Source organism: Hemicordylus capensis, chromosome 5 (assembly GCF_027244095.1).
Source record: "Hemicordylus capensis ecotype Gifberg chromosome 5, rHemCap1.1.pri, whole genome shotgun sequence".
NCBI lineage: Eukaryota > Metazoa > Chordata > Lepidosauria > Squamata > Cordylidae > Hemicordylus > Hemicordylus capensis.
Window position 1 is genome coordinate 182,082,927 of NC_069661.1, and position 27,442 is coordinate 182,110,368.

The 27,442-nt window shown below is 46.1% G+C and overlaps 1 protein-coding gene across 10 annotated transcripts in view; it reads right to left on the reverse strand.

The window, feature by feature from the left end:
- Positions 1 to 27,442, reverse strand: part of AMIGO2 (adhesion molecule with Ig like domain 2) — a 101,283-nt gene that overhangs the window by 37,928 nt on the left and 35,913 nt on the right. For 6 of the 10 annotated variants that reach the window (XM_053256405.1, XM_053256410.1, XM_053256407.1 and 3 more), the window contains one exon: positions 26,742 to 26,859. The exons of 3 other annotated variants lie outside the window; for them this stretch is intronic. The gene's annotated coding sequence lies outside the window, so the exon portion shown is untranslated. Of the gene's footprint in view, positions 1 to 26,541; positions 26,860 to 27,442 lie in introns of those variants that run through there. One more of the 10 variants, XR_008308656.1, reaches the window with a different exon arrangement.

The following is a 27,442-nucleotide window of genomic DNA, read 5'->3' on the forward strand; positions in this document are numbered from 1 at the left end:
GTGGGGACCACTTCAGCTTCTGAAGGGTTCCCTCTTCGACTCAGCCACTTTTGACCCCACTTTGAAGGGGCATGCTTTGTTTCAAGCTGAACTCTTTGCGCTCCTGAACATTCACATCACTCCCTGCCCCCCCGCCAACTAATTACCAGGACCAGCAGGGAAGGAGAAAAGCCTTTATTCCTCCTCTTTCCTCCCCATTGTGAGGGAGCGAACAGCTGCCTTTCTCAACTTGACTTTTACAAGGATTTTGTTTCATTTCCCCTGAAGTCCAGTAATGGCATGGACACTCCTGGGATTTGTAGTTTCTTCTGAGACTGCAGCCATTGCTTTAGCCTTAGAAAAAACTACAAATCCCAGAACCACCTACACAATTTCCAGGACTCATGGGAGAAGAAAAGAAAAAAGTCCTTTGTAAAATTGAGCCATGGAAGCTGGTTGCTGGCAGCATGGAGCAAAGAGAAATAATATGTGTTTTTCTCCTGTCCCTTGCCATTCCTGATAAGTAGTTTTGGAATGGGAGGGCTGAAACAAAGCTTAAATGAGCCAAAGGATTTGCCAGGTTTGCTTTGACTCCACACTTTAGCCCTACACAATACGGTGCTTTGCTTTGGGGCGGGCTGAAGGGGATTGAAGTGGGCGGAGCCCAAATTAGTCCCTGAAGCATTGCACAGCCCTGCTAACTATTACAGTTTGATATACAAATTGTTTAATTGAGTCTTCAGTGACATCCTCAATGTAGTTAATGGAATTTTCTTGTAATTTCTTACTAAGGATAAATGTAACAAATAAAATAAAAAGGAGTCCAGAGAAAATTGTTCAGCTGTTTGTGCAAGCATGACTTTCAAACTGGAATTACATACCAACAAATCAAATGCGGGGCCGTTGCTGGCTTCTGTTCAGTTGAGAGTTTGATAATGAGATTGTACAGCACCTTTACTGTTTACATGATGCACAAGTTATGGCAGGAGCTTCATTCACAGTACACTCCATTTTTATTGAAGTATGAGCGAATTTGCAATACCTTTAGGGGCAAATTATGGTTAAAAGCAATATATATGCATGTTCTTATGTGTTTTTAAATGATAAAGGGTAGCTATGGGGGATGGAGGACTTAATCTGGATTGGGACCATGGTGGGGACAAACGGTTTGTCCCCTTCACCTACACCACAATCCTGATCAGGACTGGGCCACCTATGACTGTTTATGGTTTTTTAAAAATTAAGCACGGAAGCATTAAATAGTACACTTAATTCTTCTTTTAAACCAAAGGGTGTTTTGTTTTGTTTTGTTTTGTTAGAATCCTGCCCCCTTTTTGGGGAGAAGGTAATATAGACTAAATATTACCTCCTGTAGCAGTACATACTGGCCTTAACACCCAGGCACCTTTTCTTTATCTCGCACTTCCTTATTTCCACATTTTTGGTCCCTTTTATATTCCTGAGAAGAAAATATTTAAAATAGGTTAGCTGTAAACATTAATGCTCTACATCCAAATAATTAAGCCATGTCATCTTTATTTAGAGCGGCTGTAGGCACATGTTATGGAATACTTTAAAATGGCTGCTGTCTTTCTTTTTGTGGTAGTGTAGCTCCTTTCTAACCTAAAAAATTGCAGGGTGTTTTGCATTGGCTCTTAGCCCCACTCTAATGATGCCATTTAACTCTCACTCCCTCTATAGCAGGGGTTGCCAGTCCAAAGTTGCCTAGCTGTAGTTGGACTATGACTCCCATCATCCCCAGTTGCAATTTATTAAATACTAGCTGAACCCGCACAGAGCATCTGTGTGGTAGTACACTGAGCCTGTGGCATCCCCCTCTCTCCTCCCACAACTCATTCTCCCCCCCCCCACACACACAACTTGCTCTCTCTGTCTGTCTCCCCCCACAACTCTCTCCTCCACAACTCTCTTGCTCGCGCGCTCTGCCCCCCCCAACTCATTCCTCATCCTTGGCCCACTGGTGGCCACTCCTTTCAGCCCACCAGCGGCTGCTCCCCTTCAGCCCACCAGTGGCCGCTCCCCCTCAGCCTGCTAGCCAGCCTGGCAGCAGCCGTTTCTCCTTGAGCCACCAGCCAACCTGGCAACAGCTGCCTCCTCAACCCGTGTCCTCTTTTGGGGCCACTGGCCGGCACTGCAACAACCGCCCCCTCAACCTAGGCCCACTGCTTCCTCAACCCGGGCCCACTGCCTCCTCCTCCTGCCTCCTCCCTCCCGAGGCTGGTGGGGCTTCTTCCCCCCTCCCCGCCAAGCCGCTTCTCTCCCCGCCACCACTGTGCCTCCTCGTAAGCCCGCCGGTGGCCTCCTCCGGGCGGCGGGGCTTTTCCTGCCACTCGGCTCCCTCCCTCCCTGCCAGCCAGCCATTTTTAGGTGGCCGTGCCGCTGCTGTGTCCCCTCCTAAGCCCGTTGTCTGTCCCGGGGCTGAGAAGCAGCTCCACCCCTGCTTTTTCATTGGTCGTGGCTGCAGCGGGGGTGGGGCCTGCCAAACATCCCCATGCATCCCCACGCAGTTCTCTCCTCAGTCAGCCATAAGAGAATTAAATATATAGATGGCCACCCCTGTTTTATAGCCACCTTTCTGGGGCTTTTTAAAAAAAGGTTCTTGTTTGTAGAAACACATAGTGAAGAGAGGGAAAACAGCAGAAAAATGCAACTCCTCTTTAGGCCCATTCTCACATTATGTTCAGGACTTGTACAACAAGTGTATCATGTACACAGGTACATATCTGTATACAGGTTCAGTCATTCACATGTTATGTTGAAAGCAGTTACAGAAGTACACTTCCTGTCTGTATCGTCCATTTGAAGTAGGACTGTGTCGAAACATGATTCGGCTGCCCGAATCGTGGGTACCCCCTTTAAAGCGGAGGAGAACAGGTCTGCATCTCCTCCTCCTCCGTTCGCTGCCATTGCCATCATCCCAGTGCTCTTCCTAGCTATGTCAGCATGCCGGCAGGGTGTCTTTCAGTGGGGTGTCTCCCAGCTGCCTCTGTGCATGTGCAGCATCCATTTGCATAGCCAGCAACCATGCAAATGGGTTGAACAAAGAAGTACACTGTTGCATGAACTGATCAACTTGGGTGTAGGCCAATTGAACAAGAGGCTGGAAATGGCTTGAGTGAAGTGTATGTGGAGGTCTGAATGGATGACCTTTAGAAGCTTATCTGAGAACCTGGATGTTTCTTCTAGGTGGAGAGATAATTTTTTTAAGTGTTAATGACTTTGCTCCTTAGTTCTTGCCAGATCATTAGGTTGTTGACAGTGGGGTGGGGATGTCCTTGTGCTTAGCTGAGTTACTGCAGAGGAGAGTTATCTCTGGCAGGAGGGAATTAGCTATTCCCTCTGAAAGTATGTTTTTAATCTGAGGTCTGCTTTGCTAGCTTTTTCTTCTTGCTGAAGGTCATACAAAGAGAGGTTTGGGGGATGATTCCCTTCAGTCCTTTGTTATGGTGACCTAGGACAGCATTGCCCCATGCTTTGCTTGTGCTAAGTGACCAAATTGCATGGTTTGGCAAATGTGGGCATGTGCAGAGTTCACGATCCCATGAGCTCAGGTATCCCAAAAATGGAAGCTGTGGTCCCAAGTTCCAAATCATATAGAGGGGTGCTGTTTGCAGCCCCAAGATAAGCTCTTTTGGCAACAGTAGAGAGAGGAAGCCAAACAGAAAGGCCAGATTCCAAAGAACTGCACAACTTGTTCAGCATTCCCAACAAAATTTCAGGCTTGTGTTTCTCAAACAGCAACTCCCCTACCCTCTGCATGGCAAACTGCTTTTGAAACAGACCTTCTGAAACAGATTGTGATATGGCGTGGGGATCTGCTATTCCAAGCAAAACAGTTAAAACCCCACTGACATGCCTGAAAGAACTCTTTGGATCCTGGCCAATAACCAAACTTCGACAATGACAAAGTTTGAAAACAATTCAAGCACTAATGGCTTCTTGTGACTCTTGTCAGCTTGTGCTTGACAACATTTCATTCTTGTTTAATGTCAGTTGTGTAGCAGGAAGCTTCAGATGCGGGTGAATGTCAACCCTAAATTTTTGCAATGATACATTTTGTCTTTCAGAAAATGAACACTGTGTCAGCAATAGTAAGGAGTTGCTATTAAATAAAAGCACTGCAGAGATTGTCTTATCTAATTGACACTGTGAAAACTACACTCAAGGAAGCCTTTAATTAAAATATTTGGTTGGAAGCATGGACAAAGCCATGATCTCTTGTCATGTTTCAAGAGACAGTTATTGAAGGAAGCTTTTCCTAGCTCTTCCAAGAAGCATCATCAACACAGTGATATTAGATGCTTGTCCTCAGCCAAGCTGTCAGTGTAAACGATCGGCTCTCTATTGGAAGATTGGGCTTTCCTTTTTGCATTGTGTATACAGTTCTAACCACTTCATCAGTGCTAACTAAATTGACTGTAATGATCTTCCTCTGTAAACCAAAGCAAAGCCTTTAGGCCATTTTAAGAGCTTGGGAAGTTTGATAGCTTTTCATGCCTAATAACGCTTTATTATTATAGACATATTCCACTGCTCCAGCATTTTATGTGAGAACTTTTGTCTTGATGACTAAACAGATTCTTTGGTTGTTTTTGGACACAGTATGAAACCTTGGGTAGATGAACCTGTGGTTAATCTACAAGCCCCAGAATCATCCTGCAGATGATCATGGCGCCACAAACTCACAGTCTCTGGCTTGTGGGCAGAGGGAACCCTCCTTCTTCCAGGTCCACTAAGGGCACATCCCAGCAAGCTTCCTAGTGCTCACATCGCCAGACTGTGGGAAAGGCTGTGGTATGACAGACTGTAGTACGTCAGTAGAGCGGCAACCATTGGCCATGATCTTTGAGGGGGCATACCCAGTGTGATCATGCCTTTTGAGCATCAATTGACCACCCTCAGCAGGACAAGAACATTTAAACCCATTCCTCATACCTCTTGCACCACTGCTCTTGCAAGGGCCCCATTAGTCTTGCACGAGCACAATTACTGGAACCAGGGGATGGAGAGGAGCACTAGTTTCCTGTTACTCCTGGAAGAGGTCATAATGACCTCCTAGGAGGGAACAGGTATATGTGGGTGGGCAAAGGATCCTGGGCTTTGGTCCATTGTCACAGAGGATGCTAGAATGGTAGATCTGGTCCAAGCAGTCCAGGAAGCCCCAATACACTCCTGCCCCCATGTCCACTGGGGAGGACCAAAGGCTCCATGAACTTTGGGTCTTCGTCAGACTGTGCTCTCTCATGAGATAGTCCATTCAACTATAGGGGGCCCCACTGATGTGGGGCTCCTGGTCTTGTTGGTTAATAATTAAAAAAAATACAAAACCACCACTCTGCACCTTCCCCTCTCCATGCAACCAGACTCACAAGGAGTCCAGCCCAGTCCATGAGTCTGGGCGGCTGGGTGGGCAGAGTTTGATAAAAATGTGGATGGCTCCTAGTCCACATTCTAACTTCCCAGGCTGGGAGCATATGTAGATCAGCCACTGTGGGGCATCCCAGGGCACAGCACTTGCTGCTTTCTGCCATTCCTACCAAGGCAGGGGGCCATGCTGGGCATAAGGAAAACCTTGATATGTGTTGCAGGGGGATCAGACTGCAAGAGGGATAGTTCAGACTGCTTATTCGTGACAGTCACTAGGACAGGGAAGGGTTTTGCTGGGGTACCCTTCCCCAAGATTTGCATGGATCCAGAAACTGAGCTGGGTGGAAACAGACCTCCAGCCTGCATGCATGTCTCCATTGCCTTTCACTCTCATGAGAGAGTGGTCGACTCCGGAACATTATCCATCATCATCACACAGGAAGAATCTCTCCTGTCTTTGGACTGAATAATGCTCCAGATGGACAGTTCTTATCACAAGTGATGCCAGAGACTGCATGCTTGCACCCAAGGGAAAGGGGCTGGGCTGTTCTTCTCCTACAAACTGGTACAAAAATTAGAACAGAACCACTTAAGATTCTAGAGGCTATCTTCTAATCCAAATTTGGGAGCAGGCTTTTCATGGTAGTCTTTCCTTTGCCAGTGTGGAACATAGGATGCTGCCATATACTGAGTCAGAGCATTGGTCTATCAAGCTCAGTATTGTCTACACAGACTGGCAGCAGCTTCTCCAAGGTTGCAGGCAGGAATCTCTCAGCCCTATCTTGGAGAAGCCAGGGAGAGAACTTGAAACCTTCTGCTCTTCCCAGAGAGGCTCCATCCAGTGGTGTAGCGGGGGGAAACGGCGCCCAGGGCAAGCTCTGGCCCTGAAATTGCACCCGCCAGCCCCCACATACCTGCACCGGCCCGGCGCCCCAGGCAGCAGATCGCCGGCGGTGGCGGGTCGCCCGCTGAGTGTAGCGGTGGTGGCGGCGATTCATTTGTCCCAGCCCCCTTTGCTAAGGAGCATGTGGGACCTGGAGCTGATTGCTATTAGCTCCCAGGCACTTCCGGTTGGAACCGGAAGTGCTGAGCTCACAGCGTGCCTGCACGACCTCAGTCTGACTCTCGGAAGCGGAGAGTACAGATGTGTCTGAGGGAGCTCCTGCCATGCCCGGTATCGGAGTGGCCTGGCCTAGTGGAGCCCTCGGCAAGGGGGCATAGCGGAGAGTCAGGCTAGCTGCCTGCCCGCATTAATCTTGCTGCGGCGGCGAGCGGGGCCTGGCTCGGCTTGCCGGCCCACGTGGTCGCCGGCTTCTCAGCCCCCGCGGCCACCATCTTCCCGGCCCGCACGGCCGCGCGCTGGTGGGAGCTCCGGCCAGGCTGAGCGGCCTTGGCCTAGCGGAGCCCCCGGTGAGGGGACCAGCAGAGAGTTGGGCTAGTGGCCTGCCCGCTTTCAGCTTTGCCACACCTGAGCGCGGCGGCGATCAGGGCCTGGCCTGGAAGGAGCCGTACGCTGGGGAGAGCCCCAGCCTGGCCGAGTGGCCTTGGCTGGCCAGGGCCCTTGCGGTGGCAAGTGGCGGACCTCATCGGCGGCAGCACTGGGCAGAGCTTCAAGGAGGCTAGCGGCAGCGGTGATTCGGCGGGCGATTCGGGGGGGATGCCACTTTTTGGTGCCCCCCCACGTGACCCGCCGGGGTGGTGCCCAGGGCACGTGCCCTGCCTGCCCCCCTATTGTTACACCCCTGGCTCCATCCCCTGAGGGGAATATCTTCCAGTGCTCACACTTCTAGTCTCCCATACATATGCAACCAGGGCAGGTCCTGCTTAGCTAAGGGGACAAGTCATGCTTGCTACCACAAGACCAGCTCACCTCTCTAGTAGTGAAAACATAGTAGTGCGCATGGCACCACACCAGTCTGGGGCACCTCCAAACTGGGGAGCTAAGGCCTATCATTTGGACACACATACATATGCATGCAGTGTTTAGGGGAGCACTCTATACAGTTGGTGGGAGCAGCACTATCCACAGGAACCTTATTAGTACATATACTGACTGTCCAGGCATCCAGGGAAATCTATGAACTGCTGACCGACCACACTCCACACCTTAAAAAGGATGTCTTGCTGGGCAGCCACACTTGATCAGGTGTGTTATTAGTGAAATGTTTCCTTGTGCGTGTGCCCTGCCCCCCAGGCAGAAGTAAGCTGTCAAAACATCTTGTATGGAAACTGCAATTAAAGGTCGTGAATGCCAGGCAACATGCCTAGGTGTGTGCTGTGGGTTGCTCAAGTAACACAAGCAAATCTGCAGACAGAGGATTTGTGGCAATACATGATGTCCCTTTCTTTATATGATTGGACAATATGAAGGTTTTCATGGACAGGATTTCCACGGGTTTCTGCACTGGGCTGGCACATTGGTATTTCTGCCCAATGACATGGTATCACTCCCCTGGCATGTGTGATCTTTGTTGGGAAACAAATGAGTTGTCCAGTTCCTAGTGTCACCATGTGTTTGGGGCACATACTTCCACAGCCCTTTATTGCTGGAGCCATCTCCTGCTGTGCCTGTCTTGTCATCCTATTCTTTTTGTGTGGATTGACAAAGGGAGGACCACAAGATGCAATGGAGAGCAGGATTCCTCCAGTGTGGTTTTCTCCCTTTGCATGCATTGGAGCTTGGGACACAGCAACACGGCATCCCTGTTTGCTGGGCAATGGCAGGAGGAGTGCAGAGACCGTGGACAGTAGGGCAACTGATCAGAGAGCTAGCCAGTGAGAAGCACAGCAGGTACATTGCTGATGCATTTCTGGTCTGGTCTGAGCCGCCCCCTCTATGGTTTCGAGAGCAGCCACAGCACAAAACCCAGGTTACGACAGCAGCGGAATTCGGACGACATGATGCCACTTGCAAATCTGAGGTTTTGGCAGCAAAACTCACTACAAACTGAAGCTTCAGATTATGGTTTGGGTTTGAAAACCTGGGGTCGCTTTTGTGATGAAACTGCAATTTCATGCATTTGGCTGACCACAAAACTGAACCTCTGGTATGGTTGCCTCCTGTTTCGCATTCTGATGGAAGGCAGCCATGTTTTGGTGCAGATAGTAGAGTCCACTTAAGTCATTCTGAGATATGCTGGATGGTACATAGGAAGCTGCCTTATACCGAGTCAGACCCTTGGTCCATCTAGCTTAGTATTGTCTACACAGACTGGCAGCGGGCCGGGTTCTCCAAGGTTACAGGCAGGAATCTCTCCCAACCCTATCTAGGAGATGCCAGGGAGAGAACTTGGAACCTTCTGCTCTTTCTCAGAGTGGCACCATCCCCTCAGGGGAATGTCTTACAGTGCTCACATGTAGTCACTCATCCAAATGCAAATCGGGTGGACCTTGCTTAGCAAAGGGGACAATTCATGCTTGCTACTAGAAGACCAGCTTTCCTCTGTTGTCTGTTGCAGGCAAAATCTAAAACCATATGCTAAGACTCATAATAAACTCGAGCTCAACAACAACTGAAATTTCTATTCATTATTCAGCATGTTTTTCCAGATTGTTGTACAGCATATAATTATCTTCTCTTCCACAGTTAAGCTGTTCATATTTATATATGTGTTTTAAATTTAAAGCCCATCCCATCCTAAAGCATCAGATAAAAATGTAATGAAATTACCTGAAAATCCCTTGGCTATTTCCTAACTTGCCTAACTTCAAAGGCCCGCCCTAACAGATAGATCATACAATGCTTCCAAAAGGTGCTCTAACTCGGGCTTGGAAAGACAGTAGTCAAAGGCAGTTCTATAACTGGGAGGCAGCTTTATTTTCTATTTCTTCCAATATTCAAAGGCATTTATGTTATTTTGGAAGTACCTTTTTTAAAAAGCCACTGTCCCCATTATATTCAACTGTAATGTTTTCTAGAAGTACGCAGGTTGGCCAATGGTGCAGTTGATTTATCCTAGGAAAAGTTGGAGACAGCTAAGTACTAGTACAAGTATTACTAGAAGTAGTACTATTACTACTGCTCAGGTGTTCTGAGTGTAGATTCTTTGGTAGCAAATGAGAGTAGATTCATTGTTTGTCATTGAAAATGAATCCACTCTCATTTGCTACTAGAGAATCTACACTCAGAACACCTCAGAAACAACAAACCCAGTACCCAATGGGCTTGTGGGTATGGGGGTGCTTGGAACCCTATGTGCACTACACCACCATTCGCTCTGGGCCACACCGGTGCCCCTCAAGTAGAGTTATGGCGCTGCTGAAATCCCCATTATTCCCTATGAGGGAAAAGCTTAAAGACGTGCAAACTTCACAAATTCTTTAAAAATCACCCTTTTGCCCAATTCCTTTGAAATCTGGATGGTAGCAGGCACCCATTGGGACACTACCGCCTGACCCACTCTTCCACCCCCCAAACCCCCTTTCTGCCCTGAATATGCCCCAAAGACATGCCAACTTCAAAAATGATTTAAAAATCAGCCCTTTGCCCAATTTCTTTGAAATCTGGGTAGTAGCTTCCTTGCACCCATTAGGCACTACCACCCACCACAACCTGCCCTGGGACACCCTGGTGCCACCCCCCTGGGGAGTTATAAATAAGGCTGCTGAAATCCCCATTATTTCCTATTAGGGATGTGCACAGAACCACGGAGGTGTGGTCTGGCACTGGGGGGAGTCTAGCCTTAAGGGCGGGGAGGTAGTACTTACCCGTCCTGCCGGTATTCTCCCTCCGGCGCTGCACTTAAAAGCAAAGTTTTGGGGTTGGCAGCGTTCCTCCCTGCCGCCCCTGGCCCAGTTGTTGCCCAGCAAAAGCGGGTTGCCAGCATGCATGTGCCCGTTGTGGCGTGCGTGCCCGCCACCACCATGCATGCGCCCCACACACGTCACATGTTGCATGCGCATGCAATGTATGACGTGTGTGGCGCACCTCAACGGGCTCATGCATGCTGGCAACTTCCGATTTTGCCGGGCAACGACGGGGCCAGGGGCGGCAGGGAGTAACGCTGCCTCCCCCAAAACTTTGCTTTTAAGTGCAGCACCGGAGGGGGAAGACCGGCGGGACGGGTAAGTACTACCCCCTGCCCTTAAAGCTAGACTCCGCCCCCCCCGCTGCCAGACCTCCGGACCGGCCAGGTTCCAAACCTGTTCGGAGGCCTGTACAGTTCATGTACAGCACTATTTCCTATGGGAAAATGCTTAAAGATGCGTAAACTTCAAAAATCATTTAAAAATCAGCCCTTTGTCCAATTCCTTTGCAATATGTGTGGTAGCTTCCTTGCACCCATTGCGCACTACCACCCACCACACCCCACTCTGGGCACCCTGGTGCCCCCCATGTGGAGCTATAAGGTTGCTGGAATCCCCATTATTCCCTATGGGAAAAATCTTAAGGACATGTAAACTTCAAAAATTCTTTTAAAATCACCCCTTTGCCCACTTTCTTTGAAATTTGGGTGGTAGCTTCCACCCATTGGGAACTACCCCCCCCCTTTTGGCCTGAGGAACCTCTTTTTGATCTGAATCGATTCGGATTCAGTTTTGGAAAATCTGGGTACAAATCAAATCTAGGATGATTCACGGGGGTGGGGGTGGTTGCCAGATTTGGACCTCAAACAAATCAGGGGTGATTCGATTCAGGTACAAATAAAAAAAAACCCCCAAAAAATCAATTCGTGTACATACCTACTTCTGTAATTTGGAAATCCAGCCTGAGACAATTTCTTTTTGGAAATGAATGCTGAGGCAGCCAATTCATATTCAGGCTGGATTAGCTGCAGCTTGGCTGCCATAAGCAAAGAAGACTGTATTTTGGGTTTGCAGAATGTGCAGGCCCTATGGGGCTCAAGGTACAGTATTATTTATTATATTCTTACACCACTGAGCAGGACTTCAGGGGTGCAATACAAGAGGGAGAGAGAGAGAATAATTGGCAAAGCTATATTCTGGCACTGTTTATCTTACACACACACACACACACACACACTGGTGCCCTAGGTGACTACCTAGGTCTGCCCACTGGACAGGCCAGACCTGAATAGCCATCAAGGTACACATAAAAACTGGACAGAAATAAAGGCAATTTGATGCTGGCATCTCTGCTAGCAACTGCTGTCACATTTGTTAGGTTGCTGAATCAATAGTATAAATTGCAAGGGGCTGAGGTGAATCTTTTATGTCACTAATTGTATTTTTTGTTATTGTATTAGTTGGTCATTGTATCATGGTCTGTAGACTAATAAAGGCATGTTGTTGTTGTTGTTTTTGTTGTTAGGGAGGTCTTGTTTTACCAAAAAAAATAATTTGTCATATGTACAAAATATGTGAACACAGAAAGGAGATACTCAAGTACAACAATGAAATTAACTGGGAAAATGATTCAATCAGCTCATATGTTAAAAGAATTTTTTTGGTTTGGGTTTTTTCCTTTGCAGTTGGAAGTAAAACTTTTTTTTTTAAATCACAGAAGATATTTTTCTCCCCATCTCAGTCTCTCTATCTTCAATGATAGCTAGTTTTTTGTGGGTTTTTTTTAGCATGCTTGTCTAATAAAAGAGTGTTTCTTACAAGAAGCTCAGAAACAAGCACCTGGTGACTGTCTTGCTGTATCCAGCTAGGTCTGTCTTTTCTCTGACTTAAGCTAATTTTCTTCTTGGTCATTGAGAACAGCTGCTTTTAATGAACACCAATAGCCTGAGCACACATGTGAATGTTGTTTAAAAGGGTACTGTGTGGAGCCTTTGTGAACCCAATTAGCTAGCCTGAAGTCCAAGTAACTGCTTTGGGAGTTTAAATATAGCCCAGCATGTTGCCAGCACAGTGACAGTAATTAGAACAGTGCACTCTGATAACATATGCTATATTGATATGGTGATCAGGGATGGGAGTATATGTGTATTTTGTGTTCCCTTAAAATTAGTTGCATCTGCTACAGTCATGAACAACCATACTGTGCATCCCAACCCCAGTTCTGCACTAATGAATGCAAGTCTAAAAGCAAGTCAGTTATGTAACCTGGAAAATCAATACAAATTATTCTGATTTGCTTCTTTTTTGCATATCCTTGCTCAACTTGCATGCTTTATTTTTGACTTGCTATCTGTGAGGTCACAGAAGGTGAGCATTAGATAAATGCTCACCAGTGAAACAATGGTGAGGACATTGATTGAGGAGGAGTGTGTTTTTATGGATCTTGAGGCACTGGAGGTGCCCAGTCTGTCTTCTCATTTTAAGAGCTCTCAGTTGACCTTGGAATGCCCTTATATATTAATATTCTGCCACTTGTCTCATGATCACACCATTTTGTGTTTTAATATTAGAGGAAAGGGTAACTATGAAATGCATCATTATATTCAGCCCTCTGTGTCTGCATTGATTGTGTGGACTGAACTCTTCCATCTTGTCAGACAGAGACTGCTGTAGAGAAGTAATATTTTCAGAATTTGTTTCCCAGCCGTGGAGTTTGCTTCCTTAAGATGCCCATCAAAGACTGAGATTGTGTATTCTCAGAAACCAATGTAAGGCTCATTGAGGCCATTCAGATGAGCAGCCCACCACATTCTAGGGCAACCTAGCCTGGGTTGGGTTGCTAATGGGGAGCACCAGGATTGTTCCTGATCCTGGCACTTCCTCCCCTTCTAGCCCGACTCTTTAACCTGCCATTTATCTAGCTATCTATTATTAAACAACTAGGGTTGTAATCCTGAATATAAGCTGTTTAAATTCCACTGAAATCTATGGAAGTTAAGGAGTGTAATTGTATTTAAGGCGACAGCCAAAGCACCATAACAGAGTGAGCTACATTCTTCATTTTCTAAAGGATGTTGGCACATCCTTGGTAAAGAGGGCCATCTAATTGCTGCTTTAGATTTATATTTGTAAACAAAAAGTTAAAACAAGCACCACAAAGGAAGAACATTTTCACAACACATGGTAAATTATGTTGTGCTGGTAAACCCACACACCAGATGGTATGGGATACAGTTATAACAGAAACTTGACATAAATATTCTGTACAAGTTTTGTAAACTTTTAAAAAACAAGACCTCAAGAAAAGAGCTGTTCCTTTTTGCTTTTCTCCAATACATTAATGAGCACAATCACAGAATCTTGTCACATCCATAAGTGTACAGAACCATTCTTCAGTTCAAGGGCCCTTGGAAGGAAAGCCTTTCTAGCTGTATGATGGTATAATTGTAACATAAAAAAATATCTAAATGGAAAGGTGCCTGATAAGTGGACATTTCTCCCTGAAAAAAAGTCTGAAAGTTTTCACAGAAGTCTTGTCACTTTTCATAGAAAAAAGTGACCACTGATCACCCATATTGTAGAGCATGCAAGACCATTGTATGTCCTAATACAGTGGTTCCCAACATGGGGGCCTTCATACGTTGCTTAACTACAATTCCCATCATCTTCAGCTACAATTTATTTTATGCAATACATAAATGTATACAATTTGTTGTATGCAGTTTATAGTAGCTGGGGATGATGGGAGTTGTAGTTCTCACTCAATTTGGTCTTTTGTTTGGATCGGGGTGGGGTGTTCCATGGGTGGGGAATCCTGTGGTTTCCCCATTGTCATGGACGGACCACTACCTGGTCAAGGTTGGTTTCACAGCCACAACCCAGCCCTGCAGGGTGGAGGACCTATTAAGATGGACCGCTGGAGACAGCTCCTGGACCTAGTAGGATTCCAAAAAGCCTTAGAGAGTTTTAATGTTGGTCCTGCCAGTGATTCTGTCGGTGCCCTGGTGGGAACCCGGAATAGGGAACTCACAAGGGCAGTGGACACAATCGCTCCTAAGCGTCCCTTCCGACCTGCTTTAAAAGTGGCCCCTGGTATACAGAGGAGTTGTGGGGTCTGAAGCAGTAAGGTAGGTGACTGGAGTGCAAGTGGAGGAGAACTCGGCTTGAATGTGACAGGACACAGCATAGAGGGGAGCTGCGCCGGTCCTGGATTGTGAGTTCCTGGGTCTGTCACGAGCTCATGTGCAGCTTCAAGGCAAAAGGTGCATCTGAGGGAGTGTGGGCCCCAGCAGTTAGGCTGCATCCGGGCATCTCAGAAAAATGTGACTGGAATTGGGAGGTCCCGGGTCCAGCATATGAAATCATCCTCCCTTCTCCCCACAATGAAAGTCATTTTGTTGTGGGAGAAGCGGATGAGCCAAATGGCATTTGGATGGGAGTTGGGAACCTGTGGAAAACTTGGCCAAGAGCACCACCCCCACTAACCTGTAAACATGCCATCAGAGAAAATCAGTGGGTAAATATTGGGGAGAGAATTTGTTGGATTGGAATGGCAATCTTTACTGGTAGAGGGGGTGCATCCTCTTTCGCTAACTCTTCCGCCTGTATTAGACGGACTGGGGGAAGGGGCAGCCAGCACTGGAGGATGAGCCTGGGGAATCATACAATCTCCCTGGACTGGCCCCCAAAGCTTGCCTATGAGTATGAGATGAACCTTGCCCATCCAACCCAATGGAATTTTAATTGGTCCGCCCCTATCAAGGGATTACAAAAATTGGAAGCGGAGCTTGCTCAATTGGAGGAAATAGGGCATGACCTCCAAAAGGTGATCATAGAATTTAATGAACTGGAACATCGAGCATATCCTTCTGGATCACCTGGGGGAATTGGGAATAGGAGGCACTGCTTCGCAGTGGTTCTGCTCCTATCTCTCAGGAAGATTCCAGATGGTGGAGCTTGGTGACAGTTCATCTTCAAAACGTGAGCTATTATAAGGAGTCCCTCAGGGCTCCATCCTGTCACCAATGCTTTTTAACATTTACATGAAACCACTGGGTGAGGTCATCAGGAGATTTGGTGCAGGGTGTTATCAGTATGCTGATCACACCCAAATCTATTTCTCCTCCTCATCATCATCAGGAAATGACATTCACTTCCTAAATGCCTGCCTACTCGGAGTAATGGGCTGGATGAGGGATAACAAATTGAAGCTGAATCCAAGCAAGATGGAGGTACTCATTGTGGGGGATCGGAATTTGAGGGATGAGTTAGATCTTACTGTGCAGGATGGGTTTACACTCCCCCAGAAGGAAGAGGTATGCAGCTTGGGAGTGTTCTTGGATCCAGGCCTCAACCTGGTATCTCAGATGGAGTCTATGACCAGGAGCGCTTTCTATCAACTTTGGTTGATTTGACAGCTGCGTCCATTCCTTGACGAGAACGCTCTCAAAACAGTGGTGCATCAGCTGGTAACCTCCAGGCTTGACTACTGCAATGCGCTCTATGTGGGGCTGCCTTTGTATGTAGTTCGGAAACTTCAGTTAGTTCAAAATGCAGCAGCCAGACTGGTCTCTGGGGTAACCCGGAGATCCCATATTATGCCTGTTTTAAAACAGTTGCATTAGCTGCTGATACGTTTCCAGGTGAAATACCAAGTGCTGGTTATTACCTTTAAAGCTCTGAACGGGTTGGGTCCGTTCTTCCTTAGAGAGCGCCTTCTTTGGTATGATCCCCATTGCTTGTTGAGGATATCTGGAGAGGTCCGTCTCCAGTTATCACCGGTACATCTTGTGATGACTCAGAACCCGGCCTTTTCGGTAGCTGCTTCTGGCCTATGGAATGCACTCCCGCAAATATCCACAGTTTAGACTCGCTGTTGGCCTTTAAGAGAGCCCTAAAAACTTACTTGTTTGGCCTGGTCTTCCCAGGTTTTTAAATTGTTTTTAAAAGTATTTTAATTAGTTTTAAATGGCTTTAAATTGTTTTTGAATTGTTTTTATATTGTTTTTAGCACTGTGTCGTAAATGGTGTGTGTTTTTATGTCATTTTAAATTTGCTGAACACCGCCCAGAGCCTTTGGATGGGGTGGTAAATAAATAAATAAATAAATAAATAAATAAATAAATAAATAAATAAATGTTTAGCAATATCTGGAGGCCCCCATGTTGGGAACCACTGGCCTAATATTGTACAGCTGCAGAACATCTGGAGTGCAGGAGAACTCAGTCACATAAGAACTGACATACAAATGGGCTGTCCATGCAACTTGATTGGTGGATGGCAATGGGCTAGCAGGGATGCTATCCATTGGTGTTGCTGTTCTATAGGTATTGTGCTCTTGATTCTTGATGCTGGTTGGTTATAGGATCACAAATACATTACACTGCTGTTGGCCCTTGTGTTATGACCATCTGGCATATGCTTGCCATAGGATCCCCTTGCCTGTGATTCCTCTGTAGTGATTTCTCTGAACTGTTTTCTGTGGGCAACTCAAGTTTCACCTAACTTATAACGAATGAGAAGGAAAGAATGCCCAGCAAACAAAAGAGGGGGGAGGGAAATGATGCAGCACCAAAAGGTCAAGATAGAAAGAGGGGAAATGTCCAAATATTGATCAATTCTTTATTCAACCATTGCCTTGACTGAATATAATAATTGAATAAATAGTTGATCAATATTTATTCAGTGTCTTAGGAAATTCCTCCCTCCAGCTTTTTATCAAGGAAAAAGTACCCCCAGAGAATACTGATTTCTCTCATTTCTGAACTGACAACTGACCTAATTTGCATGTGGTTCTTTTAAAAATATATTACTAGATGAACAGATCATTTTGAAATGAAAAAAAATAAAAAGAACAGTAATTGTAAAATTAAATATGCATTTCTTTTGCCTAACCAACATTCACATAATTTGATTCAGATTTAGTAAAGAGCATGAATTATTACAACAGATTGCTTTCTTTCATAAAGAAGTATAATCCAGGGATTTTCTACTTACATTATTTGTGCAATTAGAAAAGCTTACAGTTGATGTCAATGTATTAAATTCCAGCAAACTGCAGCAGTTGGTTACCTACTGACACTAAAACCCAGAAGATTCAGTGACATATTTAAACTAATCCATGATTAAAAGAGTGATTAATTTGCTGTGATATGAAAACCCATTGCAATATGAATGCCGTAGTTCCTTGACATTCTGTTTTCCTGTTTTATTTTTAAAACCAGTGTTTAATTGGCACAGGAGAATTCACTTAATTTAGAAGTTTAAATCAAATCTGTTCTGGGATCCTAAGGAGTGCATTCACTACAGCAGTTTCAAATAGGCTGAACTCAGTTTGGATCAGAATGTGTTCATGATGTGGCATGCACTGCATAGATCAAAACCTTAATGGACTTGTATCCTGAACAAGCCTGAAACAACCTGGTTGTTGTTTTAAGGAGCAGCCAAGTAATGTTCTTTAAGGACTGGTAGACTTGCATGTCAGATACAGCCTAAAAGTGAGATAACAGGTTGTAGGGATGTGCACAAAACTGGTTTGCCCAGTCTGGTTCAAATTCGAACCAGGTTCGAACCAGGAGGGGATGGTTCGATTTTGGTTTTGCTCGAATCTCCCCCTGGTTTGTTTCAAATTCAAACCGGTTTGAACTGGTTAGGAATAGTTTGGACCTCCATAAATTGGTAGGATGGTAGCTGGCACCGAGGGGTACCCAGGGGTACCTGCCACCCAAACCCCAAAGCAATTGGACACTCAAACGATTTTTAATGAATTTTTGAAATTTATATTTTTTCTCATATGGTTAAATGGAACTCGAACCAGCCAATTATTCCCTATTGTGGAGCACCCATGGGTGCCAACAACCACACAAACCTCGAAGCAATCGGACACCCCTATGATTTTTTAATGAATATTTGAAATATTTTCAATTATTTTTCTCATAGGGTATAATGGGACCCAAACCAGCCCATATCCCCTATTGTGGAGCACCAAGGGGCACAAAAGTGGGGTGGGTGGTAGACACTCAGGGGTTTATACCACCCACAAAGCTCCAAGGCAATAGGACACTCCTCTGATTATTGGTGAATTTTAAAATTATTCTGGAATTCCTCATAGGAATAATGAGGATTGCAGCAAATGTATAGCTTCATGTGTAGCTTCACGTCGGGGGGGGGGAAAGAGGTATCCTAGAGTGGAGTGTGGTGGGTGGTAGTTCCCAAGGGGGGGCAAGGAAACTATCAGAATAATTTGAAAGGAATTGGGCAAAAGGCTGATTTTTAAGTGATTTTTGAAGTTTACGCGACTTTAAGGTTTTTCTCCATAAAGAAGCATGGAGGTGTCAGCAAATGTATAACTTCACATCGGGGGAAAGGGGTGGCCTAGAGCAGAGTGTGGTGGGTGGAAATGCCCAAGGGGGGCCAGGTAGCTATCAGAATTATTTGAAAGGAATTGGGCAAAGGGCTGATTTTTGAGTGATTTTTGAAGTTTATTTGTCTTTAAGGTTAGCAATGAGAGTGGATTCATGGTTTGTCATTGAAAACCTTATATGCTACCAAAGAATCTACACTCAGTACACTTCAGAAACAACAAAACCCAGTACCCCATGGGTTAGAAACCCATAGGAGTGGTTGGCACCCTTGCTCTGGGCCACCCCAGCACCCCCCAAGTGCAGTCATGGGGCTGCTGAAACCTCCATTCTTCCCTGTGGAGAAAAACCTTAAAGCCACTTGTTGGCTGCTGGGGTGGCCCAGAGTGAGTGGTGGTGTAGTGAACAGAGGGTGCTAACCACCCCCATAGGTTGCTAACCCATGGGGCACTTGGTCTTGTTGTTTCTGAAGTGTTCTCAGTATAGATTCTTTGGTACCATATACGATTTTCAATGACAAACCATGAATCCACTCTCATTGCTAACCTTAAAGACACATAAACTTCAAAAATCACTTAAAAATCAGCCCTGCTGTCCTCTTTCCTAAGGCTCCCACTCTCTGCTCCCCTCCCCATGGTGCTGAACCAGTTCTGATCTTGTCTGAACTGTTCTGGTGCTGAACCAGGGCTTGTACCATGGTGTGTTCACACCCCTACAGATATGTATGATACCCTACAGAGTATCATAAAGCTGATAGTGGGAAAACAGATGGTAAACAATTCTGGATGTTATAGCAGGGGAATGAAGAATTTGCTATAATGATGCAACTTTTGACAGCATGCCAACATAACATGTGCCACATCTTTCTGGCTTAGCAGATTTGCATCATGCACTTCAGGCTCTCATAAACAGCAGGCAGGTCCATACCTCAGACCAGCAGGGGGCAGATCCATAGCTCAGTGGTGTTAGAGAGCTTGGAGGGGAGATTTCTTTATCTACCCCAGCTGCAGTGGAAGTACACAGGTAAGTTGAGCACTGCTAATTAATAATGACTGGAAACATGGAATTAAAGTTCTAAATAAAGTAGTTATTTATAAGTAGTTAGTTATAAAGTAGTAGTTGGGAAATCCATCAGGGAGATAGATAAGACCTACATGCCTTGCTGCTAGCTACATACAGGAAGTGGGGAAGGGAGAAGAAGGAAGTCTCTCTCCAGGTGAGAGTGAAACTTCAGACTATCAGTCTAACAAAAGGGAATTAGAGTAGAGAAAGCTAGGGATATGCAAACAGGTTCGACATCAAATGTGTTTGACGTCGAACCTTTTGGTTCAACTGTTTGGGGTTGAACCGAACCATCTCTTGTTCAATCTGACCCCGGACCGAACACCCTCCCCCAACTGTTCGGAGGGCTTGAGGACATTTTTTAAAAAATATTAATTTAAAAGAGAAAAAAATTTACCCCCTTCGGGGGAGTTGTTGGAGGCTGTGTGTGTGTGTGTGTGTGTGTGTTCGTGGAGGTTCCCCCTCCCGCCAGCCTCCCTTCATGCCTCTACCAGCCCATTCTGGCCTTCCCCCTCCAGGGCGATGGCCATTTTGGAGGCTGCCACACCTGCACAATTGGCCTCTACATGACCCCGGCCATGTAAAGAGAGGGAGAACCTCTCAGTTTTAATTCAAGGCAACAAGTGAGAAGCAGACAAACAAGCCAGTACATAGATACTGTACATTCAAATAGAGAAGCATGCCCTGTGCAAAGAATTGACACAGTAAGGCTGTTCTCACAAACACCCTAACCCAGTCTAGAGTAGCCCAAGTTGGGTTAGGCTGCCCGTGTGCAGTGCCAAGATCTGCACAGATCCTGGCACTGTCTGCTGCCTAACCCCACTTTGAAGCCCAGCTTTTAGCCGAGATTAAGGGATCAAATGTGCCCTTAATCTCGGCACCAGGATCATGTGTGTGCTCATCTGCTTGCCTGGAATGCCCATCTCATGCTCATTGCCTGATGCATTGTGGGATATCCAGAGGCTGGGATGCATCATCCTGGCCTTCAGAGTACTGCACTGCTTGGGTAAGCACAGATGATTGGGAGTGCAAGCCATGCAGCATGTGTTGGTAGTCTGGGGAAAGGTAAATTGGACCCTGTCTCTCCTCACACCTGCTTGCCCACCCGATTGTACGAATAGCATCAATGTCTATAGCAAATCCCAACATTCTTCTTCTTATTGTCTTGTTTTTAAAATCCTGAGTCCCAGTGCCTCTCACATATTCTGAAAGTGTTATTTGGCTAGAGGCTTTGTAAGAATGACTGCCACCATTTCCTTTGAGGCATAGTACTTTAGCTGGATCAAATTTTTGTCTCTCACAAAGTGGTACTTGGTGTCAATATGTTTGTTCCTTTGCATAGTTTTGTCACTCTGTGAGAGGAGAATGCAGCCCTGGTTATCCTCAAACATGGTAATTGGTGTTGGTTTACTTATCTCAAAGTCCAGTAGGAGTCTATGCAACCATACAACTTCTTGACAAGCCTGTGATGCTGATACATATTTTGCCTCAGTTGAAGAGAGAGCTACAATGGACTGTTGCTTACTCAGCTACCTGTTTCTCTAAATCTGTATCTGTTTCTCTAAATCTGCCATGCCTTTTCGATACTGTCCTGTCCTTTTAACTGCAGTCCAGTCTCTCTTCTGCACAATATCCCAACACTATCATGCACAATATCACTCTTCTGAAGAATATCCCGACTGATGCTGCAATATCTAGTCATGGAACATTTGATATATATAGTAACTTTCAAATTCCCATTCTGTATTTTAGTTATTATTTTCCAATGGTTCACAGCATTCTTTTTGTTTCAGAAAACCCACTTCCATTGGAGTGTTTACTTTATTTGCTTCTAGCAAACTAAGACATTCTATCAAGGAGCCGATGATAAAAACCATTATTTAAAAAGGCCTCCCTTGATTCCTCCAACCTAGACAACTATAGATTGGTTTCTAACCTTCCGCTCTTTGGCAAGGTGATAGACCATGTGGTTTAACATCTACATGAAACCACTGGAAGAGGGCATCCGAGGACTTGGACTGAGCTGCAAAGGATTATCTGATACAGATTATCTAGACCCTTTTTAATCTGGCTTCCATCCTGGATATGAGACTGAAATGGCCTTGGTTGCTCTAGTGGATGACCTGTGCCAGGAGCTTGACGGGGGAGTGTATCCCTGTTTGTTCTGCTGGACCTCTCAGCGGCATTGGATATCATCAACCATAGTATCCCAGACCACCTCTCAAGTATAGGGATTGGAGGCACTGCTTTGGAGTGGCTTTGGCCCTTTCTTGGGGGAAGGATCCAGAAGATGGTGCTGGGAGACTACTCCTTGACTCCATGGCCATTGGCCCGTGGGGTCCCGCAGGGTTTGGTCTTGTCCTCCATGCTGATTAACATCTACATGAAACCACTGGGAGAGGTCATCTGGGGACTTGGACTGAGTTGTCAGCAATATGCAGATGACACTCAGCTCTACCTCTCCTTGTCACCTGATAATAGGTAGACAGTGGACATCCTGAATTGAGGGCGGGAGGCAGTGATGGGTTGGATGTAGGCTAACAAATTGAGATTGAATCCGGGCAAGACAGAGGTACTGTTGGTCAGTAGGAGAGGCAGTTGGGATGAGGAGATTCTACTGGTTCTAAAAGGGAGTTGCACCCTCCTTGAAAGAGCAAGTGTGCAGCTTGGGTGTACTGCTGGACCCAGCGCCTCTTTTGGAAACTCAAGTGGAGACAGTGGCCAGGGGTGCCTTTTCATGGCTTCAGCTAGTGAACCAACTGTGTCCCTTTCTCGAGAAGGTAGATCTGGCCATTGTTACCCATGCCTTAGTCATGTCACGTCTAGATTACTGTTACACGCTCTACATGGGCTGCCCTTGAAGAATATTCGGAAAGTGCAGCTAGTGCAAAATGCAGCCACTAGGATGTTATCCAGAGTTTCCTGCTGGGACCATATAATCCCCTTTTTGAAAGAGCTACATTGGCTGCAAATCTGTTTCCGGGTCCAATTAAAGGTGCTGGTTTTGATCTTTACAGCCCTAAATGGTTTGGGCCCTAGATACCTGAGGGACCACCTGCTCCCAAGGGTTTATGCCTGCTCGATGAGGTCATCAGAGGGGACCCTGCTCCATGTGCCAATGGGTGAGGCTCAGCTGCTGTGCATGTGGGACAGAGCCTTCTCGGTCCTCCCCCCGACTTTGGAATGCTCTCCTGATGGATTTCTGCTCCCCAGTTTCCATCACAGTTTTTAGAAAGCAAGTAAAATCTTGGCTTTTTACCCAGGCTTTTAAATGAGTGTTTTGTTTGCTGCTGCTTTTTATCTTATGGTTATACTGTACATTTTTAAAAAACTTTTAATTAGATTTGTATTTTTATATTTCATTTTAATTCTTATTGTGTAGTTTTTATGGTTGTATATGCTTTAAAAGTTTTGTAAACCACTTTGAGATTATTTTAATGAAAGGTGGTATAAAAATTTAACAACAAACAAACAAACCAAGTCCACAGTGTTTTATTTTTGATTTAGGGTAAAACTCCTATAGGGGTATGCAGAATTGATTCAAGCTTGAACCGGTCCAGCCCCGCCAAATAGGGGCTGGTCTGAATTTGAATCAAACTGAGTCTGGTTTGACCCAGTCTCAGGCAGTGGTATGGTGGTGGTGGCAAGGTGGTGGTGGCTCCTTGGTGGTGGCAGCAGCAGCCCCTCTAGGCCCCATCGGGGCTCCCCACCACAGCATGTTGGCTCCACACATGCACAGAGGTCACACAAATGGCCTTTGCATGTGCACAGAGGCTGGAACTGGGCTGTTGCCTGCCCATACTGCTGGGGAGTGGGGAGTCATGGCAGGGCCTAGAGGGGCTGCTGCTGCCACCACTGAAGAGCTGCTGCTGCCACTGCTGTGCCACCACTGGTAAGGTACTCTCTTGCTTGCCCCCATCTGCCCTTTGAACCCCTTTAGAGATAGGAATCCCCACTGCTTGTAAAGGCGAATCCTCACTGGAAGAGGAGGCAGCTGAAGAGGAGGGAGGGGGAACCCAGCCCTGAAACTGAAGGTTTCCGAACCATGGTTGGACGAATGTCTGCAATGCAATTCACAGCTATAAATATCAACTGCGGGCTCATCAACCTCTGTTTTCACATTATGTGCGAATGTCGCCAATGACTGTAGCAAATCCCAAAAACAATCAGTACAGGCTCCAATCAGTGTTGGCTTCAGTACCCAGACCTTATCACCAGCAGCAATGAGGAACAGTGCCAAATGCATCATTTCTTGGTCTCTTTAAGTATCCCAGTGACCATGATATAGTATGGGTGGGAACAGAGAAGACATTGGACCACAGCCATTGGAGAGATGCTATACTGGGCAGAATAGGGACAGTTGCTCTTCCCCCTGCAAAATATAACGGAGCAGTGGCATAGGGAGAGCATAGGCGGCACATGTTTGGGCCCCCTGCTCACCCAAAGAGGCATTGCCCCCACAGTGCCCCTCATGGCACGCCTCCTCTGCTCACTACAAAAAGTGCATGTGTGTGGCAGTGGCGGCAGCCGCAGCCACCACCTCCTTGAAGAAGCAGCCTGGGGTAGGCTGCCCTGCCTCTGATGCTCAGCAGGCCACCACACATGCACAATGGTCAGCTGAGTGGTAGGCATGGCTCTCGGCTATTATGATTACCACTCAAATGGCCGCTGCATATGCATGACAGTCAGCTGAGCGGCAGGAGCATAACAGCCTACCCTTGGCTGCTCCTTCAGGGAGGCTGCTGTTGCCACCATATGCATATAGTGGGGAGAAAAAGGGCATCCCACATACAGCAGGTAGAGGAGAGCCTGGGGGGCTACCGCTGGGTGCCTCTAGCTGTGCGTGCTGTGACCCTGCTCCCGGTAAGGGAGTGAGCAGTTACAGCTCTGCTTCTTACTAGGGATGTGCAAACAGGCCACACAGAGGCCAATTGTGCAGATGCGGCAGCCTCCAAAATGGCCACTGCGGCGGAGGGGGGAGGCCCGAACAGGCCAAAGAGCCAGTTGGTTGGCCGGTATGGGTATCAAGGGAAGCTGGTGGGGGGAAGGGGAACCACCACAGACCGCCCCCCCTTCCCCCGGCCGCCTCCAACAACTCTCCCGGAGGGAGTAAGTAGAAAAAATAATTTTTTTTAAGTGTGAAAAAAGTCCATGACCCCCCCTGGACTGAACCGAACTGGGGGCGGGTGCGGCAGGGGGTGCCGGACTGAACTGGCCCAGTCTGGTTCAGATCCAGTCCAGACTCGAACCGAACCAGACCAGCCGGTTCCATGCACACCCCTACTTCTTACAATGACAGCTCTGCTTTTGAAAGGGAGACACCACTTCTGAAAGTGCCTCTTTATGGTGTTAGCAGAGAAGCAGAGAGTTCTGCAGCCTTTCACAAGCACAGGGTGCTGTTCCAGCAGCCATGATGCCAGCTACTGTTTTCACTGCAGATGTTAAAGGAGATTTCTTAGCTCAGAGTGCCAGATTTATTATTTTTGTTATCACTTTGCATCTCATTTTTTAATCTATATTGCATCTGATCCATGATCATATATTCAATTTAACTGGCAGTATCTAGGAATCCGTGGAAATTTTTTGCTTTTGGTTCTAGAAACTTTTGAGTCTAGTATTAGTGACTTAGTAAGAACTGCACATATTGATGCTTCATTAAAATTATGTTAAGATGAGTTCCAATCTATTATAGAGCAAATATCATAACATTGGGTTGGTTCCAAAGAACTGAGAGCAGAAGGGGAATAGCCACTAGTGGTGTTTTGCAAATCCTTGTGTGAGGGGTTGCACAAGAGTTCACACAGTACTAATAGGTAGATTCTTATGCTTCTGCAAGAATTTTCACAAACGCTTGTGCAAGCTCTTGCTCACATGAAGGAATGTTGTTGGTTTTCATTTTGATACTCTATCACAAGCAGGGGCGTAGCTATGGGAGAGGGGGCCCGTGTTCATCCCTCTCTCTGGCAGCCCCCCAGAGTGAGGGAGATAATGAAGAAAATAGGGAGAGATGGATCTGGAGGGCCCTCAGGAGCTGGGGGCCCGTGTTCTTTGAACCCTTTCGCTCAATTATAGCTGCGCCCCTGATCACAAGGTGTAAAACAGCCCTTTCATGAACTAAAGATGCCTACTGAGTGTGGCATATTTTGATCCATCCCATTTGCTCAAAGTAAGAAAACTTAGTAATACTGACCATTTTGCAGGCCTGCTCAACTTTGGCCCTCCTGCAGATGTTGGCCTACAACTACCATAATCCCTGACTATTGGCCGCTATGGCTAGGGATTATGGGAGTTGTAGTCCAAAACCAGATGGGGGGCCAAAGTTGAGCAGGCCTGAGTTAGAATAAGGTGCATAAGAAGCTGTCTTATACAGAGTGAGGCTGTTGGCCCATCTAGTTCAGTACTGTCTACACTGACTCGCATTGGCTCTCTAGGGTTCCAGACATGGATATTCCCAGCTTTATCTGGAGATGCTTTCTGTATGCATAGCATCTGGGACCATCTGCATTCACATCAGCTGCACTTCCACTAAGCAACAGTTCCTACTGTACTTTTTTGAGTAGTAATCCTTATCACAGTAACCCTCATCTCCATGTTACAGATTGAGACTGAGAGATTGTAGTTTGTCTAAGGTCACCTTAGATGAAGTGAGATATTGATGTGATATTGAAGAGAGAGCTGGACTTGTGGTAGCAAGCCTGACTTGTCCCCTTAGTTAAGCAGGGTCCACCCTGGTTGCATATGAATGGGAGACTACATGTGAGCACTGTAATATATTCCCCTTAGGGGATGGAGCTGCTCTGGGAAGAGCATCTCTCTCTGGCATCTCTAAGATTGGGCTGAGAGAGATTCCTGTCTGCAACCTTGGAGAAGCTGCTGCCAGTCTGTGTAGACAATACTGAGCTAGATGGACCTATGTTCTGACTCAGTATATGGCAGTTTCCTATGAGCTAAAGACTTCCAGAACCACTATACTATATCAGTTTTCAGCAGCTGCTTAGGATTGCATCTTAAATTTTTTTAATTAAAATCAAATATTTCGGCTTGACTGGTGTGTTGTGCTGCATAATGTCCCCCCCCCATGCAATCTTATTTTGTTTCATTAAACAAAAACTGTAATTGATAACTCGGCAGGGCAATGAATGTGGCTTTCTTTCCACCACAGGGTAAACATCTGCCAGAATTAAAGATCCTATAGAAGTAGCTGACCCTGTGCATGATGCTGCGTTCCTCCATCTCATTTTGTGCCTTTTCATAAACATCACATTTCATGCTCTTTAGTGGCTTCATTGTCTGTGGCGCTATAAATATCTTCATCTTTCAGCATCTGTAATTAAAAAGTTGCTCCCAAGCACCTTCATAATGCAATGTCTCAAGTGATATTTGATTCAGATAATTTAAAACATAAAAACACCAGATACCCAAGGATAGAAAAACATTAAAAACAGCAGATACCAGATACCCAAGCATAGAAAAGCGCTGTTCTATTGCTGAGAGGATAGAGAGGTTATATACAAAACTAACATGTCAGAAAAATGACAATTTATTCTTGGGGATGAATTGAAAGTAGTTTCCCTTTTGGAGATTATTTCTAGATTTGCTCATTTGAACAATGCCAGACTGGAAAATGAATTCCGATTGTGTTCCACCTTGCCCATTGTACCGGCTGCCCTTTGAGGTGGTCCTAGACTGCCTGCCTCACTTCTACTGTGTCTCCTGCGCCATCCACTTCTGATAGGTGTCGATATGGACAAGAGAAGGTTATTAGATCCACTTAGCAAATAAAATGCCTTCCCCAGGAGATCCTTACTAGTCACTAGGAGCAGGGATTCTACCTCCAGGCAAGCTTATCTGCATAGCTAGCACTTGCTTGTGCACTAGTGGTAGTGACAGTGGCTGCACTAGTGTTT